Genomic DNA, 9494 nt, shown 5'->3' with positions numbered 1-9494 from the left:
GTCCATGTTTCCTACATTTTAGAGATTATGCGTATCTCGGTTTCAGTGATTGTAGTACAAAGATGAACAATCACTACAAGAAAATCATTAAAAAAAACCAATTTTGAAGACAAAAAACTATTAGTTTTGATATGGTTGAAATGGAAATAAATGTCCAAACATAACATTATAAGAATATTAAAAAATAATCTAAGAGTTACAATAAATAAATAAATTACATTCTTTATTTATGTTGAAATATTATTTATAGTCTTTGATAATATTAAATTAAAAATTAATTATATTAATTAACATTTTTGTAATGATATAATGTATTTTTTTAAATTATAATATTATCTTTTGTTTGTAAAGTTACAAATTAAATTAAAATTTAATTATTAATAAGTATATTAACCTTTTAAGTCATAAAATTTTAAAGTATAAATAAATGATTTAAAATGTGCGAGATCTACGATAGAAGAAAATAAGTAATTAGAAACAAACATTATAAACTAAAATAATTAATTACTATATTGATTAAGTTAGATATCATTTTATAAGTTATAAAAATTGGTAGTATTTAAAGTACTTTTTATTATAAATAAAAGATTATAAAGTATTTTCTTTTACAAACAACTTTATAAATTTTTATCAATAATATAAATCACTTTAGATACCAATAGTTTTTTAGTCTTTAAACTATAATTTAACTTAATCACTATAATAAATAATTTTTTTATTTTTAAATTTAGTAGAAATTGAACGATTTTATATAATTAGAAGCAAACTTTCATAAAATCTTACCAATAATGTAATGTACTTATTTTGGCAAAAAATTAATATCAAGTTGAAAATTATTAATTTTGAATTAGCAAAGTTCACTGTATTAAATGCATTAAATTTTAAGGATAATTGTATTTCAAATATTATAGTAAGTTTGACAAAAACAAACTAAATATATCCAAAAACTGAAAAAAAAAAAGATGTTGTAGGAATTAAATGGTTGAATTTTGTCATTTATTTAATTTGTAACGTAATATATTAACAAATTAAAACACCATTAAGTACATTAAGTAACGAAATTATGCAATTAAAATTTCATTGATACTACTCTCATCTAGAAACAACTATAAGAATTACTATTTGCACTAAGATTTAGACACTCACACTAGTATATTTGAGAACTGTGATCAAGTATTTATAAATCACCAGAGAAACACCTTTCCTTGAAAAACACTCTTGCAATGACTTTCCATTTCAATCAAATTTTTTTCCTGGGAATTGTAATTGTTGCTCTGGTTCTACCTCAAGGTAATTAGTAAAATGATTTCATATTTTAGTTTGTTTATAACATATAACTTTCATGATTCTTTTTTTTAAGCTACTTTCTAGTCAACATTAAAGGAGAAGGCAAAATAAAGTAGTTAATAATTTTGTATCCATTTTATATGTTGAAAACTTAGATAATAAATGAAATAAATTTATTTACAAAACATGTGAACTTGTTTCTTTGTGACAGAAGTGATCGTTGCAGAACCCGTTATTGGAGCACCACTAACAACACAAAGTGATTCACCACCAGCAGATTGTAATACATTAAAATGCAGTTTTGGTGCAGATTTTTGTGATATATGTTGCAAAGGACAAAACCACAAGAGTGGAACATGTGTCAAAAAAGTCTATTATTATTTTTGTAAATGTGAGGATTAAACTTGTAATGCATCAATTCATGTTTAATGATAAAAATTTAATAAAATTGATATGTTTTTAATTATCATTTTATTCCAATAACAATAAAAGTTTGGGCTAGCATTTTTGTGAAAAATTAGTAAAAATAAATAAATTTGCAAGATAAGGAATTATTAGAAAAAGAATTACAATTTCATAGATAATATGAGATAGAAAATATAATGTAATCTAAAAAAAATCATAATTGTTGTCATTTTCTTATATTTTATATTTAACTTACATGTTTTTCATGTTTAGTTGTATAGAAAAAGAATTTGTTACTATTATCTTCGAGAAATTACTTTAAAATAAGATATATGAATTTGTTGTTCAAACAAGTCAATCTCGTTTTAGAGTGAGTAATATTTTAAAAATAATGATTTTTTCTCTAAAACTTATCACTTGAAAATATGATTTTTTATTGTTTGACGAAAGGGACATCTAAGAATTTTTTTAATTAAAAAATATCATTTTAAGCGAGGATTCTAACAATGTGATGTGTTTAATGTATGTTTGGTGTGAGATGATAGTTATTATGAGAATATAATACAGCGTGTGACATCCAAAATATTTATCAAAAGTTATGATTTTTAATATTAATTTGTTTACATAAAATAAATATCACAAAATAATAAATTCTAAAAAGAATTATTATTGTTGAACCTAATGATTGATACTTAGTTTATTACTTAGTTTGCAAGTTAAAAAAGGATGTCATTTAAATTAACATATGATTAAGTATTCACTTTCATTCATAAAAATCATAAAAAAAAAATCATACAATCACTACAAAAGAAATCATCATATAGAAATTAATTTTAGAGAAAAAAAAATTAGTTATTATATTGATAAAAGTAAATACTTTTTTAGAGACTCAAAAATTTTTGGTATCTAAATTATTTTCTATTATTGATAAATAATTTTTAAATTGGTATTCAATTAGCCACCTAGGTTTAAATACCAATTATTTTTAAAAAATTTATTAAACTTTTTTTTTTTAATATACACTGAAAACATTTGGGCTTAGTCCAAAATATTTAGTACAATCACTCTTATTTTTATTTTGATATTGTCCGAAATATATTCACCATATACTTAACTAAAGTATTTTCAAAATTGGCATGTATGGAATACCAACACTACTCGTAGGACAAATATGGGTAAAATGTCAAATTCAAAAATTATTTATTGAATTTCTTACAATTATAGCACAATTCTAACAAAATTTTAAAAATGAGATATATGTTTTAATTTTCAAAAACTCAAATTTAATGTATAATTTTTTAGTATGATTATAAAAATAAGAAAGAAATTCTTTTGAACCAGTCTTGAAAAACATTTTTTCGCTAAAAAAAAACTGAAACATACTTGTGCACATTGTGAATTTATATAATTCACAATTATATAATATATTGATCTATGTCCATGTTTCCTACATTTTAGAGATTATGCGTATCTCGGTTTCAGTGATTGTAGTACAAAGATGAACAATCACTACAAGAAAATCATTAAAAAAAACCAATTTTGAAGACAAAAAACTATTAGTTTTGATATGGTTGAAATGGAAATAAATGTCCAAACATAACATTATAAGAATATTAAAAAATAATCTAAGAGTTACAATAAATAAATAAATTACATTCTTTATTTATGTTGAAATATTATTTATAGTCTTTGATAATATTAAATTAAAAATTAATTATATTAATTAACATTTTTGTAATGATATAATGTATTTTTTTAAATTATAATATTATCTTTTGTTTGTAAAGTTACAAATTAAATTAAAATTTAATTATTAATAAGTATATTAACCTTTTAAGTCATAAAATTTTAAAGTATAAATAAATGATTTAAAATGTGCGAGATCTACGATAGAAGAAAATAAGTAATTAGAAACAAACATTATAAACTAAAATAATTAATTACTATATTGATTAAGTTAGATATCATTTTATAAGTTATAAAAATTGGTAGTATTTAAAGTACTTTTTATTATAAATAAAAGATTATAAAGTATTTTCTTTTACAAACAACTTTATAAATTTTTATCAATAATATAAATCACTTTAGATACCAATAGTTTTTTAGTCTTTAAACTATAATTTAACTTAATCACTATAATAAATAATTTTTTTATTTTTAAATTTAGTAGAAATTGAACGATTTTATATAATTAGAAGCAAACTTTCATAAAATCTTACCAATAATGTAATGTACTTATTTTGGCAAAAAATTAATATCAAGTTGAAAATTATTAATTTTGAATTAGCAAAGTTCACTGTATTAAATGCATTAAATTTTAAGGATAATTGTATTTCAAATATTATAGTAAGTTTGACAAAAACAAACTAAATATATCCAAAAACTGAAAAAAAAAAAGATGTTGTAGGAATTAAATGGTTGAATTTTGTCATTTATTTAATTTGTAACGTAATATATTAACAAATTAAAACACCATTAAGTACATTAAGTAACGAAATTATGCAATTAAAATTTCATTGATACTACTCTCATCTAGAAACAACTATAAGAATTACTATTTGCACTAAGATTTAGACACTCACACTAGTATATTTGAGAACTGTGATCAAGTATTTATAAATCACCAGAGAAACACCTTTCCTTGAAAAACACTCTTGCAATGACTTTCCATTTCAATCAAATTTTTTTCCTGGGAATTGTAATTGTTGCTCTGGTTCTACCTCAAGGTAATTAGTAAAATGATTTCATATTTTAGTTTGTTTATAACATATAACTTTCATGATTCTTTTTTTTAAGCTACTTTCTAGTCAACATTAAAGGAGAAGGCAAAATAAAGTAGTTAATAATTTTGTATCCATTTTATATGTTGAAAACTTAGATAATAAATGAAATAAATTTATTTACAAAACATGTGAACTTGTTTCTTTGTGACAGAAGTGATCGTTGCAGAACCCGTTATTGGAGCACCACTAACAACACAAAGTGATTCACCACCAGCAGATTGTAATACATTAAAATGCAGTTTTGGTGCAGATTTTTGTGATATATGTTGCAAAGGACAAAACCACAAGAGTGGAACATGTGTCAAAAAAGTCTATTATTATTTTTGTAAATGTGAGGATTAAACTTGTAATGCATCAATTCATGTTTAATGATAAAAATTTAATAAAATTGATATGTTTTTAATTATCATTTTATTCCAATAACAATAAAAGTTTGGGCTAGCATTTTTGTGAAAAATTAGTAAAAATAAATAAATTTGCAAGATAAGGAATTATTAGAAAAAGAATTACAATTTCATAGATAATATGAGATAGAAAATATAATGTAATCTAAAAAAAATCATAATTGTTGTCATTTTCTTATATTTTATATTTAACTTACATGTTTTTCATGTTTAGTTGTATAGAAAAAGAATTTGTTACTATTATCTTCGAGAAATTACTTTAAAATAAGATATATGAATTTGTTGTTCAAACAAGTCAATCTCGTTTTAGAGTGAGTAATATTTTAAAAATAATGATTTTTTCTCTAAAACTTATCACTTGAAAATATGATTTTTTATTGTTTGACGAAAGGGACATCTAAGAATTTTTTTAATTAAAAAATATCATTTTAAGCGAGGATTCTAACAATGTGATGTGTTTAATGTATGTTTGGTGTGAGATGATAGTTATTATGAGAATATAATACAGCGTGTGACATCCAAAATATTTATCAAAAGTTATGATTTTTAATATTAATTTGTTTACATAAAATAAATATCACAAAATAATAAATTCTAAAAAGAATTATTATTGTTGAACCTAATGATTGATACTTAGTTTATTACTTAGTTTGCAAGTTAAAAAAGGATGTCATCTAAATTAACATATGATTAAGTATTCACTTTCATTCATAAAAATCATAAAAAAAAAAATCATACAATCACTACAAAAGAAATCATCATATAGAAATTAATTTTAGAGAAAAAAAAATTAGTTATTATATTGATAAAAGTAAATACTTTTTTAGAGACTCAAAAATTTTTGGTATCTAAATTATTTTCTATTATTGATAAATAATTTTTAAATTGGTATTCAATTAGCCACCTAGGTTTAAATACCAATTATTTTTAAAAAATTTATTAAACTTTTTTTTTTAATATACACTGAAAACATTTGGGCTTAGTCCAAAATATTTAGTACAATCACTCTTATTTTTATTTTGATATTGTCCGAAATATATTCACCATATACTTAACTAAAGTATTTTCAAAATTGGCATGTATGGAATACCAACACTACTCGTAGGACAAATATGGGTAAAATGTCAAATTCAAAAATTATTTATTGAATTTCTTACAATTATAGCACAATTCTAACAAAATTTTAAAAATGAGATATATGTTTTAATTTTCAAAAACTCAAATTTAATGTATAATTTTTTAGTATGATTATAAAAATAAGAAAGAAATTCTTTTGAACCAGTCTTGAAAAACATTTTTCGCTAAAAAAAAACTGAAACATACTTGTGCACATTGTGAATTTATATAATTCACAATTATATAATATATTGATCTATGTCCATGTTTCCTACATTTTAGAGATTATGCGTATCTCGGTGTCCGTGTCGTTCAGTGATTGTAGTACAAAGATGAACAATCACTACAAGAAAATCATTAAAAAAAACCAATTTTGAAGACAAAAAACTATTAGTTTTGATATGGTTGAAATGGAAATAAATGTCCAAACATAACATTATAAGAATATTAAAAAATAATCTAAGAGTTACAATAAATAAATAAATTACATTCTTTATTTATGTTGAAATATTATTTATAGTTTTTGATAATATTAAATTAAAAATTAATTATATTAATTAACATTTTTGTAATGATATAATGTATTTTTTTAAATTATAATATTATCTTTTGTTTGTAAAGTTACAAATTAAATTAAAATTTAATTATTAATAAGTATATTAACCTTTTAAGTCATAAAATTTTAAAGTATAAATAAATGATTTAAAATGTGCGAGATCTACGATAGAAGAAAATAAGTAATTAGAAACAAACATTATAAACTAAAATAATTAATTACTATATTGATTAAGTTAGATATCATTTTATAAGTTATAAAAATTGGTAGTATTTAAAGTACTTTTTATTATAAATAAAAGATTATAAAGTATTTTCTTTTACAAACAACTTTATAAATTTTTATCAATAATATAAATCACTTTAGATACCAATAGTTTTTTAGTCTTTAAACTATAATTTAACTTAATCACTATAATAAATAATTTTTTTATTTTTAAATTTAGTAGAAATTGAACGATTTTATATAATTAGAAGCAAACTTTCATAAAATCTTACCAATAATGTAATGTACTTATTTTGGCAAAAAATTAATATCAAGTTGAAAATTATTAATTTTGAATTAGCAAAGTTCACTGTATTAAATGCATTAAATTTTAAGGATAATTGTATTTCAAATATTATAGTAAGTTTGACAAAAACAAACTAAATATATCCAAAAACTGAAAAAAAAAAGATGTTGTAGGAATTAAATGGTTGAATTTTGTCATTTATTTAATTTGTAACGTAATATATTAACAAATTAAAACACCATTAAGTACATTAAGTAACAAAATTATGCAATTAAAATTTCATTGATACTACTCTCATCTAGAAACAACTATAAGAATTACTATTTGCACTAAGATTTAGACACTCACACTAGTATATTTGAGAACTGTGATCAAGTATTTATAAATCACCAGAGAAACACCTTTCCTTGAAAAACACTCTTGCAATGACTTTCCATTTCAATCAAATTTTTTTCCTGGGAATTGTAATTGTTGCTCTGGTTCTACCTCAAGGTAATTAGTAAAATGATTTCATATTTTAGTTTGTTTATAACATATAACTTTCATGATTCTTTTTTTTAAGCTACTTTCTAGTCAACATTAAAGGAGAAGGCAAAATAAAGTAGTTAATAATTTTGTATCCATTTTATATGTTGAAAACTTAGATAATAAATGAAATAAATTTATTTACAAAACATGTGAACTTGTTTCTTTGTGACAGAAGTGATCGTTGCAGAACCCGTTATTGGAGCACCACTAACAACACAAAGTGATTCACCACCAGCAGATTGTAATACATTAAAATGCAGTTTTGGTGCAGATTTTTGTGATATATGTTGCAAGGGACAAAACCACAAGAGTGGAACATGTGTCAAAAAAGTCTATTATTATTTTTGTAAATGTGAGGATTAAACTTGTAATGCATCCATTCATGTTTTATGATAAAAATTTAATAAAATCGATATGTTTTTAATCGATATGTTTTTCATGTTTAGTTGTATAGAAAGAGAATTTGTTACTATTATCTTCAAGAAATTACTTTAAAATAAGATATATGAATTTGTTATTCAAACAAGTCAATCTCATTTTAGAGTGAATAATATTTTAAAAATAGGTTTAATTACCTTATTCGTCCTTACATTTCTAGCCAATATTCAGTTAAAAATAGGTAATATTTTAAAAATAGGTTTAAAATAGGTTTAAAAAATCAATTTGGTCCCTAAGTTCTTTAAAATGTATTCAAAATTGTCCTTTCCGTTTATTCTCAGCTTATGGCGTTAAGTGGTGCTTATGTGGCACTGACGTGTCAAGTGAGGTGGATTATGGTTACATTAGTTTATTCAGTAATGAACTAGGGTTAGGGTTATTGTGATTTGAATTGGGGATTACAAATTTTTGAAATTGAAAGCACAATTTAGGGTTTCTGATATACGAGGATTGCTCCCCTAGTTCGATTTTGTGGTGCGCTCCCCTCATTCGATTCTGTGGTGCGATCGTGAGCTACGATCGTAAGTTGCGTTCCCGTGGTCCATTTAGAGGTGCGAGATCCAGAGGTGGTGAAGGGGCATGAGAAACGTTTAGTACAAATACTCTTATTTTTATTTTGATATTGTCCAAAATATATTCACCATATACTTAACTAATGTATTTTCACAATTGGCATGTATAGAATACCAATACTACTCGCATGACAGATATCGGTAAAGTGTCAAATTTAAAAATTATTTATTGGATTTCTAAAAATTATAGCACAATTCTAACACTATTTTAAAAATGAGATATATGTTTTAATTTTCTAAAAGCTTAAACTTAATGTATAATTTTTTAGTATGATTATAAAAATAAGAAACAAATCCTTTTGAACCAGTATTGAAAAACATTTTTTTGCTAAAAAAAAAAAACTGAAACATACTTGTGCACATTGTGAATTTATATAATTCACAATTATATAATATATTGATATATATCCATGTTTCCTAGAGATTATGCGTTGTCCGTGTCGTATCAATGTGTAACAATGATTGTAGTACAAAGATAAACAATCACTACAAGAAAATTATTAAAAAAATAATTTTAGAGACAAAAAACTATTAGTTTTGATATGGTTGAAAGGAAAATAATTGTACAAACATAACATTATAAGAATATTAAAAAATAATCTAAGAGATACAATAAATAAATAAATTACATTCTTTATTTATGTTGAAATATTTTTTACCTCCCTATAGAGCTGGTTTGAGAGACACAGAAAAAGAAGAAAAAGTATGACACGGAGTCACGAAAGAAGAAAGGGTTGTAATAAAAGTGAGCACCAAGAGAGTAAAATGAACTTTGAGTAGAAATTGGTGTTTTTTTGTTTTCTTCTTAAAGTCACTGCAAAAATATAATAACCATTGAAATGTGGCAACCTTTTAGTCACTGCAAAAATATAACAGACTATGATAGTTAAATAT

The 9494-nt window shown here is 22.4% G+C and overlaps 1 long non-coding RNA gene across 2 annotated transcripts; it reads left to right on the top strand.

Moving 5' to 3' along the window:
• Positions 1-7420: 7420 nt before the first annotated feature.
• On the top strand, positions 7421-8014 carry LOC137833140 (uncharacterized). 2 transcript variants are annotated; one of them, XR_016517137.1, is made up of 2 exons: positions 7421-7554; positions 7766-8014. It is a non-coding gene; the product is annotated as an uncharacterized LOC137833140 (long non-coding RNA). The 2 variants fall into 2 exon arrangements; XR_011084687.2 differs by having other exon boundaries at positions 7763-8014.
• The last annotated feature ends 1480 nt before the right edge of the window (positions 8015-9494 follow it).

This window comes from Phaseolus vulgaris, chromosome 11 (genome assembly GCF_051622355.1).
Source record: "Phaseolus vulgaris cultivar YP4 chromosome 11, ASM5162235v1, whole genome shotgun sequence".
Lineage (NCBI taxonomy): Eukaryota > Viridiplantae > Streptophyta > Magnoliopsida > Fabales > Fabaceae > Phaseolus > Phaseolus vulgaris.
This window is presented reverse-complemented; position numbering and strand designations above follow the sequence as displayed.